The sequence below is a fragment of the Panthera onca genome, chromosome D2 (assembly GCF_046562875.1).
Source record: "Panthera onca isolate mPanOnc1 chromosome D2, mPanOnc1 haplotype 2, whole genome shotgun sequence".
Classification (NCBI taxonomy): domain Eukaryota; kingdom Metazoa; phylum Chordata; class Mammalia; order Carnivora; family Felidae; genus Panthera; species Panthera onca.
This window is the reverse complement of record NC_138349.1, coordinates 29,581,429-29,596,635: the sequence shown is the minus strand read 5'-3', so window position 1 is coordinate 29,596,635 and position 15,207 is coordinate 29,581,429. Positions and strand designations below refer to the sequence as shown.

Sequence of the window (15,207 nt, the reverse complement as noted above, 5' to 3'; positions counted from 1 at the left end):
CTCAGTCAGTTGAGAGTACAACTCGATTTCAGCTGAGGTCATGATCTCACAGTAGTGGGATGGAGCCCCTCTGGGTGCAGAGCCTGCTTGCGATTCTCTCTCTCCCTCTCTCTCTGCCTCTCCCCCACTTGCACTCTCGTGCTCTCTCTCTCTCAAAAAAAAAAAAATCCTAAAAAAATTTTATTTGTACATATTTTTCCAGTAGCTCATTCATTTAAAAACAAAACAAAACAAAACAAAAACTTGTCAAGGAATCAGTTCAGTGGATCCTTGAATTGCATTCAGGAAGCAAACTCATGAAACAGGCTTCTAGCTGCCCCCTCGTCTCTCTGCTGTGTGCCCCACCATATCTTTGGCTTGGATATGCTTTTGTTCTGCTTAAGAATGTCTTCTAGGGCATAGCCATGTACAGCCTGTGGGCAAATGCTTAGGTTTTCTCTTCAGAGGTCCTTCCATGTGCTATCAGGGCACCGGTACAAATCCAGGAACCACTCTGAGTATCTATAATTCTCCAGGGGGCAAACCAAACATAGTAATAATCTAGTTCTCTACAACATGTGTGTCTTCTCCAAAAGACAGATTAATGAAAACTCTGGCTGCTTTTGTTAACTGTTTATTATTTTACTAAAGCAATAGATGCTCATGCTAAGAAAATATATATATATATATATATATATATATATATATATATATATATATATATAATGTACAAGAGCTCAGAAGTTATAAAAATCCTTTTTTTAAGGAAAGAATTTGAAAGATATTTTAATGGTGTCACTTAATTTAACAAACATTCTTCTGTGTCTATTACATGCAAAACACGGTACTAACCACTGGGATAGGCCAGGGGCACAAGGAAAGCTAAATAACACAATTCAATATGGCAGTGGAAGGAAGAGCTTCATCTGTGGGTCATTCATGTGTAATATCTTTTATTTTTAGCTTAACAAAAAAAATTTTATTGGCTCATGTAACTGGACAATTAATTGGAATGCTGGCTTTAGACATGCTTCAGCTCAAGGAGTATGGTCTCAGGGCTTAAGTTTTCTCTTCATCTTAACACTGCTTTTCTTTCTGTTGGCTTTGCTCTGGGGCAGTCTTTCCTCACATGGCATCCCTAGGTTTGTTTCATCTTCATAATTAGCAATCCTAGAGAAGAGAGCTGGTACCTTCCCCCACCCACACACACTTCCACCTAGATCAGTCCTGGGGTCATGCTCAAGTCTTTGGTTCAGTCCTGTTCTGTTGCATTTTCAGGAGTTTTTATGAATTTTGGATATTAAACCCTTTACAGAAATATTTTTCCCCCTTTCTTTTTATTTATTTGTTTTTTCTTAATTTACATAAAAGTTAGTTATCATATAGTATTCAGGAGTAGATTCCTTAATGCCCCTTACCCATTTAGCCCATCCCCCCTCCCACAACCCCTCCAGTAACCCTCTGTTTGTTCTCCATATTTAAGAGTCTCTTATGTTTTGTCCCCCTCCCTGTTTTTATATGATTTTTGCTTCCTTTCCCTTATGTTCATCTGTTTTGTCTCAAAGTCCTCATATGAGTGGAGTCATATATTTGTCTTTCTCTGACTAATTTCGCTTAGCATAATACCTACCCTCTAGTTTCATCCACATAGTTGCAAATGGCAAGATTTCATTCTTTTTGATTGCCAACTAATACTTTGTTGTATATATATATTCATCCACATAGTTGCAAATGGCAAGATTTCATTCTTTTTGATTGCCAACTAATACTTTGTTGTATATATATATACCACATCTTCTTAATCCATTTATCCATCAATGGACATTTGGGCTCTTTCCATACTTTGGCTATTGTTGATAGTGCTGCTATACACACTGGGACACATGTGCCCCTTCAAAACAGCATACCTGTATCCCTTGGATAAATACCTAGTAGTGCAATTACTGGGTTATAGGGTTTTTCTATTTTTAGTTTTTGGAGGAAACTCCATACTGTTTTCCAGAGTGGCTGCACCAGTTTGCAGTCCCACAAGCAGTGCAAAAGAGATCCTCTTTCTCTGCATCCTCACCAACATCTGTCATTGCCTGAGTTGTTAACGTTAGCCATTCTGACAGGTGTGAGGTGGTATCTTATTGTGGTTTTGATTTGTGTTTCCCTGATGATGAGTGATGTTGAGCATTTTTTCATGGCCATCTGGATTCTTCTTTGGAGAAGTGTCTATTCATGTCTTTTGCCCATTTCTTCATTGGATTCTTTGTGTTTTGGTTGTTGAGTTCAATAAGTTCTTTATAGATTTTGGATACTAACCCTTTATCTGATATGTCGTTTGCAAATATCTTCTCCTATTCCATCGGTTGCCTCTTAGTTTTGCTGATTGTTTCCTTCACTGTGCAGAAGCTTTTTATTTTGATGAGGTCCCAATAGTTCATTTTTGCTTTTGTGTCAATTGCCTCTGGAGACGTGTTGAGTAAGCAGTTGCGGGGGCCAAGGTAAAAGAGGTTTTTGCCTGCTTTCTCCTCTAGCATTTTGATGGCTTCATGTCTTACATTTAGGTCTTTCATCCATTTTGAGTTTCTTTTTGTGTATGGTGTAAGAAAGTGGTCCAGGTTCATTCTTCTGCATGTCACTGTCCAGTTCTCCCAGCACCACTTGCTGAAAAGACTGTCTTTATTCCATTGGATATTCTTTCCTGCTTTGTCAAAGATTAGTTGGCCATATGTTTGTGGGTCCATTTCTGGGTTCTATATTCTGTTCCATTGATCTGAGTGTCTGGTTTTGTGCTAGTACCATACTGTCATGATGATTACAGTTTGTAATGCAGCTTAAAATCTGAGATTGTGTGGGGCGGCTGGGTGGCTCAGTCGGTTAAGCGTCCGACTTCGGCTCAGGTCACGATCTTGCGGTCCGTGAGTTCGAGCCCCGCGTCGGGCTCTAGGCTGATGGCTCAGAGCCTGGAGCCTGCTTCTGATTCTGTGTCTCTCTCTCTCTGCCCCTCCCCCGTTCATGCTCTGTCTCTCTCTGTCTCAAAAATAAATTAAAAAAAAAAAAAAAGAAAAAAAAAATCTGAGATTGTGATGCCTCCAGCTTTGGTTTTCTTTTTCAATATTGTTTTGGGTATTTGGGGTCTTTTCTGGTTCTATACAAATTTTAGGAGTGTTTGTTCTCTGTGAAGAATGCTAGTGTTATTTTGATAGGTATTGCATTGAATATGTAAATTGCTTTGGGTAGTATTGACATTTTAGCAATATTTATTTTTCCTATCCAGGAGCATGGAATCTTTTTCCATTTTTTTTTTTTTTTTGTGTGTGTGTCTTCTTCAATTTCTTTCATAAGCTTTCTATAGTTTTCAGTGTATAGATTTTTCACCTCTTTGGTTAGATTTATTCCTAGGTATTTTATGGTTTTTGGTGCAATTGTAAATGGGATCGATTCCTTGATTCCTCTTTCTGTTACTTCATTGTTGGTGTATAGGAATGCAATCGATTTCTGTGCATTGATTTTATATCCTGCGACTTTGCTGAATTCATGGATCAGTTCTAGAAGTTTTTTGGTGGAATTTTTTGAGGTTTCCATATAGACTATCACGTCATCTGTGAAGAGTGAAAGTTTGACCTCCTCCTGGCTGATTTGGATGCCTTTTATTTATTTGTGTTGTCTGATTGCTGAGGCTAAGATTTCCAACACTATGTTGAATAACAGTGGTGAGAGTGAATATCCCTGTCTTGTTTCCCCTTAGTGGGAAAGCTCTCAGTTTTTCCCCATTGAGGATGATATTAGCGTTGGGTCTTTCATATATGGCTTTTATGATCTTGAGGTATGATCCTTCTATCCCTGCTTTCTTGAGGGTTTTTTATCAGGAAAGGGTGCTGTATTTTGTCAATAGATGCTTTCTCTGCATCTATTGAGAGGATCATGTGGTTCTTGTCCTTTTATTGATGTGATGAATCACATTTTGCAGATACTGAACCAGCCCTGCATCCCAGGTATAAATCCCACTTGGTCCTGGTGAATAATTTTTTTAATGCATTATTGGATCCAGTTGGCTAATATCTTGTTGAGGATTTTTTCTTCTATGTTCATTAGGGAAATTGGTCTATAGTTCTCCTTTTTAGTGGGGTTTTGGAATCAAGGTAATGCTGGCTTCATAGAAAGAGTTTGGAACAGCTTCAAGACAATTTCTATTTTTGGAACAGCTTCAAGAGAATAGGTGTTAACTCTTCTTTAAATGTTTGATAGAATTCCTCTGGAAAGCCATTTGGCCCTGGACTCTTGTTTTTGGGGAGATTTTTGATTACTACTATGTTGCCTGTAGAGTTAGAGTTTCTAGTGGTGTTCTCTGGTCCTTTCTTGTCTTTGTTGCTTTTTTTTTCTTCATCTTTTCTCCCCTCAGAGACTCCCCCTTAAAATTTCTTGCAGGGTGGTTTAGTAGTCATGAACGCCTTTAATTTTTGTTTGTCTAGGAAACTTTTTACCTCTCCTTCTATTTTGAGTGACAGCCTTGCTGGATAAAGAATTCCTGGCTGCATATTTTTCTGATTCAGCACATGGAATATATCCTGCCACTCCTTTCTGGCCTGACAAGTTTCTGTGGATAGGTCTGCAGCAAACCTGACCTGTCTTCCCTTGTAGGTTAAGGACTTTTTTCCCTTGATGCTTTCATGATTCTTTCCTTGCCTGAGTGTTTTGTGAATTTGACTATGATATGCCTTACTGATGGTCGGTTTTTGTTGAATCTAATGGGAGTCTTCTGTGCTTCCTGTATTTTTATGTCTGTGTCTTCCCCCAGGTTAGGAAAGTTTTCCCCTATGATTTGCTCACATAACACTTCTACCCCTTTCCCTCTGTCTTCATCTTCTGGGACCCCTATGATTCTGATATTGTTCCTTTTTAATGAGTCACTGATTTCTCTAATTCTTAAATCGTGATCTTTTGCCTTAGTCTCCCTCTTCTTTTCTGCTTCATTATTCTCCACAAGTTTCTCCCCTATATTGCTGAATCACTGCTCTGCCTCATCCATTCTTGCTGCCGTGGCATCATTTCAAGATTGTAGCTCAGTTATAGCATTTTTTTTTCATCCTGACTAGATTTTACTTCTTTTATCTCCATAGAAAGGGATTCTAATCTATTTTCAACCCCAACTAGTATTCCTATTATCGTGACTCTAAATTCTGATTCAGACATCTTGCTCGTATCTGTGTTGGTTAAGTCCGTGGCTGTCATTTCTTCCTGCTCTTTCTTTTGGGGTGAATTCCTTCATTTTGCCATTTTGAAGGAAGAAAAGGAATGAATAAAGTAAAAAAAAAATTAAATTAAAAAATTAAAAACAACACACACACACACAAAATTCAAATAAATGACTTTAGATCCTAGGTGTGCTTTGGTCTGGTTGTTGAAAGGAGCTTGATAGATTAGAGAAAAAAGGAAAAAAGAAAAAGAAAAAAAAGGAAAACATTTGAAAATTTTAAAAAATGAATACAATGAAATAGAATAATATGAAATGTTGGAAGTAAAATAGAGTTTGAAAGATTTACAAGAAAGTAAAAAATATAGTAGAAAAAAATTAAAGAAAAATATTTTTGGGAGAGAACCAAAGCATAAGAGACTCTTAAAAACTGAGAACAAACCGAGGGTTGATGGGGGGTGGGAAGGAGGGGAGGGTGGGTGATGGGTATTGAAGAGGGCATCTTTTGGGATAAGCACTGGGTGTTGTATGGAAACCAATTTGACAATAAATTTCATATATTAAAAAAAAAAGAAAAATATTTTTAATAAAAATTGAAAATAAAAATGATTTTTTTCTCTTTGTGTGCTTACGAAAAAAAAAAGAAATGAAATGGAAAAAAAAGAGAGAAAATTGAATAGATGGACCAACGCACAGACTGAAATACGATTGAAATTACATTGTTTTCCCCGAGAAGTCAAACTGTGAAGCACTTTATAGTCCACAAACTAAGCAGGCAGAGAGAGTTGTGGTGTTCATGAAGAGCGAGGTTGACCCAGCTGGGCACGGCTTAGTGTGATGATTCCGTTCTCCACTAGATGGCGCTGCTTATCTTACTGGGGTGGTTTTGTTGTCGCGCTTGTAGGTGTCTATGCGCATGCGCCGGAGGGATGAAAATGGCGACATCCAGCTACCCAGTCTCTAGTATCTCTGTCCTCCCCGATCGGTGATCATACACCTGTCTTTTGTCTCCGGCTTCCAGTCACTCCCCACTTTTACACTCTCCGCGACCAAGCCATCAGGTTGCCAGGCAGCACCTCCCTCCTGAGTTTTATCTCAGATGCGGCTGTGTTTCCCAACCCCTTACTTCTGAGGGACCGCGGCTTTGAAACACTCAGACCTTCTGGGGGAGGGTCTCACCGAGCAAAGGCCAGGTGCAGGCTGCACTCAGGAACATTTACGGGACCATGCTGCTGCCGACGCCCAGAGACTAAGGCTGGGTGCCAGCCTGCCCCAGAAAAAGTTCATGCGATTGTGTAGCAGCAGCATTTCAGGGATTATGGAAAATCACAACACACATCTGGCACCAGTCTTCACCCTTAACAACCTTCTTCCAGCACCAGCGAATGCGGCCATTCTCTGGGGTCTGCTGGGACCGGGTGGCCACACAGCTTCTACCAAATGTCCTTCCAGCAGGGGAACCTTGTCTCCCATGTGGCCCAAAGACCTCCGGACTTCACTCTGCTCCTGGGGATTCACCCTTCTCACCAGAGCACTGCCAGGTATTGAGCTGTGGTGTTTTGGACTCTGGACTCCCCCTATTTATAGAGTCTTCATGGAACTTAAACCCTCTGCTTTCTCTTTTCTCCCTTTTTTGTTCAGTCCCTGCGGCTGTTTCCACTTTTCCACTTTCTCTCCAGCTGCTTTTGGGGGGTGCTTTTCCCATACTCTCCCCTCCGTCTCCGTCCTCTGTCCGCAAGCAAAAACAGCTTCCTGCCCTCCGCCGCTTCTCTCTTCGTCAGTTCACCTCTCCTTGCCGCATACCTGCTGAGTTCTGTGGTTCAGGTTGTACAGATTGTTGTGTTAATCCTCAAATCAGTTTTCTAGGTGTGCAGGATGGTTTAGTATTGATCTGGCTGTATTTCACGGACATGAGATGCAAAAAAGACTTCCATGCTGTTCTGCCATCTTGGCCCCTCCCCAGAAGTTATAAAAATTCTTAAATTCCCCTGCCTGTCTCTCTCCTCCACTCCATTGCCTATGACCCCATCCCCAGAAATACCATTGTTAACAGTTTGGTATATATTTCTATGTGCATTTTTCTACACATATATAAACATAGTTCTTAAATGAAAAGGATCATATTATCTGCATTGTTCTGAGATCTGCTTCTTAAAGCAAGTAGTAGTGGCCATCTCTTCATGTCAGTGTATGTAGCTTCACCTACTTTTACTCCTCCCACATGCCGGCCCACCATATGAAGGTGCCACTATTTCTTTGCGGTCCTCCGTTGATGGCCATTTGTATTGTTTCAGTAGGGGGCAGTTTGGCGCTTTTATTCTATAGAACATGAGAGCCCCAAAGAATGTTGTTTGGCCTCAGCTTTGGATTGAACATTTTTCTGAGTTTGCCATTGTTTGCCCTTATGTTTCCTCCCTTTTTGAGCTTGGTGGATGCTTCTCTCCTGCTGTTCCCTCTAATCCGACAACTACTCCATGTAAGTTATGTTTGTTGCCTTAAGGATCTCCTTACAGAGTCTAGGACTCTTTGGAGGAGGTAGGTTCAGCAAATAAACAAACTATTGTTCTAACTTTACATTCTTATTCTAGAGGAATTTAGAGACACTGGAAGTTCTCTTGTTATCTGGGAATCAGCTTTAAAACCTCCTTGTGTTTTAACTGTGCTTTGCATTTCCCTTTAAAGAGCACTCTAGACAGAGATGAACTGAATATATTTAAATTGAAGGTATATCCTATAACTTCAAAGAGCTTATGTCTCCTACAGTCTATTGGGAGGCAAAATTAGCTGGGGAAACAATTAGAGACCAGTTGAGTGTTAATTATGTGTTACAAGCCCCTGGGCACCAGAAGTTCAGGGAAGACAGAGCTGGGGCAGTTTTCTGCTTTCAAGGGAAAAGCACTTGAGCTGGATTAGGAGGCAGGAGGTGACATTCAGAGAAGTCTAGGCAAGTGGAAGGCTTTTCAAGTACCTGGTAACTTTTCATACCTTTTTTTTTTTAATCTTTTTTTTTAGTTTTTGTTTAGGATTTGCCTACCCACATGAGAACATTAGCTTGATGAGGGCAGGGACCGTGCCTTGTTCATTACTGAACACCCAGTTCCTGCAACAGTGCCTAGCACATAGTGGCTGGCCAAGGGGTACAGGAAAAAATGAATGAAAGAGCAAATGGCCATAGCGTGTGTGCAGAGCCATAAGAAGACTGGCCTATTTGGAAAGAAGGATGTCTCCTTGAGGACTGGGGGGCTCTCCAACAGATGAGCAGAGGAGCACCTACAAGGGCCTGCAGGAGATTCAAACCATGTGGCGAGTGAACCTAGCTGAACAAGGTATGGAAGCCACTGACAACTGCAAAGTAGACCCTGTAGAGATTGCGATAGGGGACTTGAATTTGAAATTAAACTAAAGCGCAGACAAATAAAATTGTTCCCCACTGTGCTTGGTCAGCCAACAGTTATACTTAAAAAAGAAAAAGGAGGGTCGCCTGGGTGGTTCAGTTGGTTAAGCATCCGACTCTTGATTTCAGCTCTGGCCATGATCTCACGTTTCATGGGATTGAGCACCATGTTGGATTCTGTGCTGACAGCACAGAGCATGCTTGGAATTCTCTCTCCTGTCTCTCTGCCCCTCTTCCCACTCACACATGCATTCGCTCTCTCTCTCTCTCTCAAAATAAATAAATAAATAAACATTTTTAAAAAAAGAAAAAAAAATTTGTTCAGTCTTTGTTAAGAACCCAGTAAAATGTTAATGTGATCACAATACTTCTATTAATACTTACTTTTTAAGCAAATATGCTCATCTCATATTGAACCAGTTATTGGCCACAACATGTTTTGCTTTGTTGTTGTTGTTGTTTTTACATAAACTATTGTTTTCTAGGTCTTTCCATCTCATACTTGTACAGTTGATTATTGGACCTAATGCAGTGCGTCACATTCTTGGCACATCCTATCTTATTGATTTTAGACCATCTTTCACCTTATGGAATTCACTTTAAACCTTGATCCTATCATCAATCACAGTTATTCCTCTTAGCTGGGTGTAATCCATATAGTGATCTGCAATCCCCCAAGCATTTGGATGCCTCACCATAATTTGGAGAGCTCAAAGTGGCCAGGAAGCATTTACCGGCTGACACACCATCAGCCAAGTGTAAGAAAGAAATGATGAGGGTGGAGTTGGGAAGGAGTAACTGCTGGAATTCCAGACTGAAGCCACACCAGCCCCTCCCGTTTAAGCAACCCAGAAAGGTTTCTTCTAGGAACCAGCATTTAGAAGTAAAAGGGGGGGAAATAGTTTGACATGTTTTGAAGCCGGCAGAATTTGAAGCCAAATTTTGGGGGTGAGAAAAGGATGAGCCCCTCACTCCCTGGTGGGCAGATGTCAACTTGACTTAGAATCGGGCTGTTTTGAATATTCCTCGCCTCTAGCTGTCAGGAATAGATCCTCAGGTGCCTGGGTGGCTCAGTGGGTTAAGGCTCAATTTCAGCTGGGGTCATGATCTCATGGTTCATGGATTTGAACCCCAAATCGGGCTCTGTGCTGACAGCTCAGAGCCTGGACCCTGCTTTGGATTCTGTGCCTCCCCCGCTCTCTCATGCACGCTCTCTCTCCCTCTCTCTCTCTCAAAAATAAATAAACACTAAAAACATTTTTTAATAAAAAAAAAATAGACCCCATTTTGGTGTTGTAGGACGCTTCTCCCCACTTAGCCACTTTCCAGGTTTTTCACTAGAATTCTGAATCGCTGAGTCTCCTATGTACCTCTCCCTGCACTCTGCCTCTGCTGTAAAAATCAATTACAATTGGCTTATAGCTCCAGTTATGGGTACATGTTCCATCTGCTCCCAGCCTGCACACCCTCCCACTGCACCACTGCCCACTCCTCCGCCTCCCCCACTGAACCCCCTCCCCATTAACGCTATCTTCCCAAGCAGCTCAGGAACACAGATGTTTTCACCCCTCGCTCCAGCACAGGGGTATTTTCCCAGTGTCTCTGTGTGTACGCTCCAGGCACCGTCTCTCTGAGGAGGGAGAGAGTAAATGTTTTCATTCCAAACCCTCAGGGTCAGGTCTTGTTTGTCTAAACTGTGTTTGTTGCTGTAATTATCAGATTAGCTGATCTCTGGCAGCAAGTTGGGGGCCAGGGGAGGGGGAGTATTAACCCTTTGTAGGATGGTTGCTGTGCTCCATCCTGGGAATCCCTTCGGGGGCAGCTGTCATTTCTCTTCTAACCTGGAAGATTTGGCTAGAATTCTTTTTGCCAGCCTAATAAGCCTCAGTAATAGTCTCTGAGTTAGTCCAGTCATCCAATGGGCTCCACTGCTTAGATCCAAAAGGCATTTAGCAGAGACACGGGGTTGAAAGGACATCTCTCCCGGGATCTGCTGGGAAAAAAGAAAGGGAGCTTAAGGAGGATCCGGATAAGTAACTCAACAAAGGGTATGGGTATCTCTCAGTCCCAGTAAGGAAGCCAGGAGTGTGCACTGTATGGCTTCAGCTTGTCCACCCACCACCACTCCCTTAGCATAAATGCAGTGAGACTATCCAGCCCCATTTAGGCTTGTTTGGGATTTTCTGTTGTTCAAAAAAATATCAAGATCATTTTTCACCACTGCTATTTAAACAACAACAGCAACTCAGTTGTCTCACCTTGTTCAGCCATTCCCAAGCCTTAGTCATAAGACTCAAAAGGCTGGTCATGTCAAGGTTTTCTCATCTGCCCTTGCCTCCCACCCTCAGCACCACTGAACTTCTCTCTTGTCTCCAAAGATGCCATAAGCACAGAGATTGCTCTCTCCTCTCAACTCCAGGAGGAACAACTTCTTTGCATTTTCATTATCTATTTTACAAATGAATAAATCTTATCTCTTCAAACGAGTGTATCCTTGAGTCCCACGTGTTGGTCACCTGGTAAAGGACCTAAACATATAAATAGTTTAGTAAATACCTGTTGATAGCATTTTTCTAAATGTTTTTGCCATTTCTCAGCCCTCAGTTCCTTTCTGTTTTGTGTTTGACTTTTTTTGTTAGTTTGATTGTTTATTTCTGGAATGGTCCTCCAATTTTTACTCGTCAACTTAGTTTCCCTTCTTCACTCCAAACACACACACACACAAACAGGGAAGCTAACATTTACTGAGTGTCTATATACCTAGCACTATGCAAACTTATTCCATGTGCTTTCCAAATATCTTGTTTGACACTCAGGTTGGCTTGTGAGAGAAGTGCTATTACACAGAAGGAAGTCGAAGTTCAAAGGACTAAATCACACACACACACACACACACACACACACACTCTTCCACAACTGTAAGTGGTAGAATGAAGATTCAGCCCCAGGTATGTGTGACCCTAAAATGCACACAAACCCCATCTTTCTAGCTAGGAAGTGGAGAAAAGTTCGTACAACTGAGGAAAACACACTTTTGCCCAAAACCTAACTAAAAACCAACCAATCTCTCAAGTACTTTTTCCCAACAAATACAACTATAATTATATCTATATTAAAAATAAGGGGTGCCTAGATGACTCGGTTGAGTGTCCAACTCTTGACTTCAGCTCAGATCATGATCCCAGGGTCGTGGGATCAAACCCCAGGTCGGGCTCCACGCTGAATGTGGAGCCTGCTTAAGATTCTCTTTTCCTCTGCTCCTCTCCCCCAATTGCATTCTATCTCTGAAAATAATAATAATAATAATAATAATAAATAAATAAAAGTAAATAATAAAAAACAAGAGAAACTTAAACCCAACAAACATTCTGAATAATATTCTGTACAATAAAATCGTTTGGGAATTACCTTAGCATTAGTTATAAATTGAATTTGATTTATCTGTCCATGTCCATACTGTTTATAAAGTTGTCAACATTTGAAGGCAAGTATGATTTTAAAATAACCGATGCACCAAACTCATATTGAGAAAAAGGCAGCTGCTGACATAGAATATTCCTGTGTTCTGAGAGGACAAAATCTTTCCTCTTTATGAATATTGCCAGACCTAGTTCCAAATGTAGATTGGAAACAGATAGAGCTTCTTGGGAAGAAATGTTCACAGTCAGAGTTGGGCAGGAGTTTCATACTGTGCTCCTGGGTTGTACCAGAAGCAAAATTTAGATGGATTTCCATCAAAGCAAACAGGGAGGCAGCTTGCTTTTCTCCCTCCAGAGAGATGTTCTGTTCAACATGTAACCAGAAAAGATACTATCCATCTCCTTTTCTACCCAAAGGTCTCCTCTCCATGACACCTGCCCTCCCACTGTTTCTTATATCCTTTACTACAGGCCACCAAAGGAAAAAGATCCAACAGATCTTGAATTAGTCAACCAAACTGTGTTTGGCAATTGTTCTGATAAGAGTCAATGGCAATGAAGTTGAAATGATTGTTTTGTTCCAAAACCAGAAATCTCACTTTAACCTGGAGAGAAACTCACTTGGCTACATTCGAAAAGTTTTTAAGTATACTGGGAAATGAAAGGACAGATGATACAAGTGCTGAAAGGAGATTCAAATAAGGGCTTATTTTAAAAGATAAGAAGGTAGGAAAAATAGAAGGGTGATTTTGGCACCTTTATGGCTGAGTACTACCCACAGGTAAAGCAGAATGAGGCAGAGTATTCCAGAAAAAGAATCTCAGGTTCCCTACATACCTTCCTTGATCCTGGCTCTAAATAGTGAGCTTGTTATTAAAACACTTGAGGTCCCATTCTACCACTATAGCTGGGTGACCTAAGGTAAGGCAGATAACCTCTCTGGGATTTATCGGCAAAGCTGGGGATTGGACCAGATGACATTTAGGTTCCTTCTCTTGTTGATGTGTCATTATATTCAAACCCCTTTAGGGAAGGAAATAGGAAAGTTATTTAGAGAAATCATATTTTCTTGATTTAACATATACAAATGGCTAGAATAATGTCTTGTGCCTAGTAAGTCTACAGAAGTGTTAGACATTATTATGCCTGATGATGAGGCTGACGAGGACGGATCCCTGCACGACAAACACATTTTTATCTCTACATCTGTAAATTTCAGGAAGACAAACAATCCAGTATTCTGATAATTTTAGAGCCCTTTCTCTTGCAAAGCACTTGATTGGAGGGGAATGACCTGTAGCTGCTGAGAATTGAGAATAACTGTCATTCATGGACGGATAGTTTGCTAAGCAAACCACCACCATGACCAAACATGAGAATGTTTTCTTTGAAAATTCAGCTTTCTTACTTGGCCATGAAATGGACTGGGCTGCCTTGGGAAATAGTGAGTGTCCCCTTCCCTGGATTCAGGGATGCAGACATCAGGGGACAGGGTAGACTACATTGACTTTGAAAGAACTTTCTGCCAAAGTCTCCATAATTCCAAAGCAAAGTGTACCAAATATTACAAAGTGTCCCAATGCCTGTAGGCTGCAGAGTAGCTGAGGCTGGGTTTCCACCAGAATATCTCATCCCATAAAAGCATAACATCAGTGGCATAACATTGGCTGGAACATCTTGCATCTTAAACAATGAAGCTGTGTCTTCTAAGCCTTTAGTTGAAATGTAATTCATGGAGAGCAGTACTGAGCAGTACCCTAGCTCATTCTCTCTTTTCAATGCTGAGACTGAGAATTAAAAACACTAAAGGAATAACAGAGCTGCACAATAAGAGAAGGGCCAGAACCCAGAGCTCTGGATTTTTCCTAGATCTTCCTCTCCATGAAGGGATGGAGTTATCTTGGGCTGAGGATGAATAAAAACTCATATGTGGCATTAGAGCAAGATGGATGGCAAGTAAGACAGAAAAGGAAATAAGCAACCAGAACAGAAGGGCAAAAGGGCAGGAGATAGAGAGTTGGAGAGGCAGAGGGAGAGAAAACAAGGAAGTGAAGGGACTTTTCTAAAAAAAAAAAAAAAAAGTTTATGCTCAGAATAAAAGAGATGTAGAGAGACATTTCAAAAGGAAAAAGATTGCAAAGAAAGATGGAAAGATGCATCAAGTACTAAGAAATTTAAGTGGGAGAAGATAGGGAGAAGAGACCTCCTGTCTACTCCCCGAGGATCTCAGCCTATCCAGCATGACACCAATCAGTTGTTAACATTGTAATTAGGAGCAAAGCTTCTGTCCAGCCACTTTATATCCTTTACCCCTGCCTCTCTCTGGAGGGCTCCCTCCCTCCTTCCACTTCTCTCCATTTCCTTCTTGACATCACTGTTATCACTCTTTGTTGACTGTGAGGTGGTTTGTCTGGAGAACCTTCAATGCCTTCCAACCCTCTGAGTCAAAAACTATTTTTGCTTTCATATTTCTTTCTTCTTTCTATCTATGCTATCTCCTTTATTGGGATCTGGGGTTCAGGGAATAAAGTGAAGACAAGCAATGGGAGTGGGGAAAACTCACATGACAGCTTAACTGTATGGCTATTCTTCAGCCATCTATTTTTTCTGGTTGAAAAAACCCTGGAAGAGTTGATTCCAGAGAGCTTGCTTGTTATCAGGTATTAGTCACCACTAGAGGCAGAAGCCATGTTTCAGGAAAGCTAAATGTTATTTTATTAGCAACAATAACAATGATCAACTAAGTAATTTAATAGTACTTAAAGATAAAACCATAGAACCTGCCCTTGCGGGGCTTACAAACCAAAAGTGATAGCCCTAGGTCTCTCCAGTGCAATAATAATCATCACTGCCTGGTATGGAGCACCAAGGTGCTGGGGACAATGGTGAGCTTGTGACATTCATCAAGTTCTTTAATCCTCGTAACCCCAGTGAGGCAGATACTGTTGTCATCCCCACTTTATGGATGAGGAAGTAGAAGCCTAAAGATTAAGTGATTCACCAAGATTCTTCAACCTGTGACAGATTGGGATTCAAATATGCTTGGAGGCACTTTACTAGACTTCCTCCGAGAGTCCCCTTTCTGCAACAACCAGAATCCATTTAGTGACTCAAGATTGGCTGCAAGAGGAGTGAGGTCTCCAGATTCATCTCACTTCTATTTCAACACTTATTTCAAGGATTCATGCTTGAGAGCCACTCCCAAGGGCCCTTTCTTCCTGTGTCACCTGTGA

The 15,207-nt window shown here is 41.0% G+C and overlaps 2 long non-coding RNA genes across 2 annotated transcripts in view; one reads left to right on the top strand and one right to left on the bottom strand.

Annotated features, from left to right (window-relative positions):
• The window catches only part of LOC144613187 (uncharacterized), a 34,467-nt gene that overhangs the window by 12,962 nt on the left and 6,298 nt on the right, over positions 1 to 15,207 (top strand). The window lies entirely within an intron of this gene.
• The window catches only part of LOC144613188 (uncharacterized), a 66,654-nt gene continuing 60,578 nt past the window's right edge, over positions 9,132 to 15,207 (bottom strand). Inside the window, exon 3 of the long non-coding RNA XR_013550548.2 lies at positions 9,132 to 10,545. This is a non-coding gene — a long non-coding RNA (uncharacterized LOC144613188). The remainder of the gene's footprint in view (positions 10,546 to 15,207) is intronic.